Source organism: Olea europaea, unplaced genomic scaffold (genome assembly GCF_002742605.1).
Source record: "Olea europaea var. sylvestris unplaced genomic scaffold, O_europaea_v1 scaffold1334, whole genome shotgun sequence".
Lineage (NCBI taxonomy): Eukaryota > Viridiplantae > Streptophyta > Magnoliopsida > Lamiales > Oleaceae > Olea > Olea europaea.
Genome location: NW_019230825.1, coordinates 687 through 2,076, shown reverse-complemented (window position 1 = coordinate 2,076; position 1,390 = coordinate 687).

Here is a 1,390-nt window from a genome sequence, read left to right as displayed (position 1 = left end):
TAAGAGGGCACTGAACAATCTAGCTTACACTAGCTATGTTTCTCAGGTAGAGCCTAAGAAAGTTGAAGAGGCCCTTAGTGATGAGTGTTGGGTGAATGCGATGCATGAGGAACTCAATCAATTTGCTAGGAACAATGTGTGGATCTTAGTTCCCAAACCTGAGAATTGTAACGTTATTGGTACTAAGTGGATCTTTAAGAACAAGACAGATGACCAAGGTACTATAACTAGGAATGAGGCCAGATTAGTTGCTCAAGGTTATACTCAAGTTGAGGGAATTGATTTTGATGAGACTTTTGCCCCTATTGCACGACTTGAGTCTATTCGGATTCTGCTTGCTGTTGCCTGTACCTTATGGTTCAAACTACATCAAATGGACGTTAAGAGTGCTTTCTTGAATGGACTTCTTCAAGAAGAAATCTATGTGGAACAACCAAAAGGATTTGTTGATCCAAAGTTTCCCCGCTATGTCTAAAAACTCCACAAAGCACTCTATGGTCTGAAACAAGCTCCTAGAGCTTGGTATGAGAGACTTACTTCATATCTTGAGGAACATGGGTTCTCTCGAGGTGGTGCCGATAGGACCTTGTTTATTAGACATATTGAAGAAACTATCACCATTGCTCAAATTTATATCGATGACATCATTTTTGGTTCTCCTATTGAGTATCTAGCATATGAGTTTGCTGAGTGTTTGAAGCAAGAATTTGAGATGAGTATGGTTGGTGAGTTGAGTTATTTCCTTCGATTTCAGGTGAAACAGACTGAGGATGGCTTGTTTATTTGACAGTCTAAGTATGCAAAGGATCTAGTTAAGCGCTTTGGGTTAGATAGTAAGAAGCATACTAGGACACCTATGAGTACTAGCTTGAAGTTAGGTCGTGATCCTTCACGTAAGAGTGTAGATCCTTTCCTATATCGAAGCATGATAGGTAGTCTTCTCTATCTCACAGCTACTAGACCTGACATTGCTTTTAGTGTTGGAGTGTGTGCTCGATTTCAGGCAGATCCCAAAGAATCACACTTAAGCTCTGTTAGACGCATCATTAGATATGTGAGTGGTACTGTTGATCTAGGGATTTTCTATTCTAGAAATTCTAATCTTGATTTGGCTGGCTACTCCGACGCCGATTGAGCCGTGAATGCAGATGATAGGAAAAGTACGACAGGGGGTTGTTTCTACATGGGTAGCAATCTCGTAGCCTGGTTAAGTAAGAAACAAAATTCTATATCTCTTTCCACGGCATAGGCCGAATACATAGCAGCGGGGAGTTGCTGCACTCAGCTTCTCTGGATGAAGCAGATACTGAGTGATTATGGGATTAGTCAAAGGACCATGACTATTTTCTGTGACAATACCAGTGCTATAAATATTTCTAAGAATCCCATT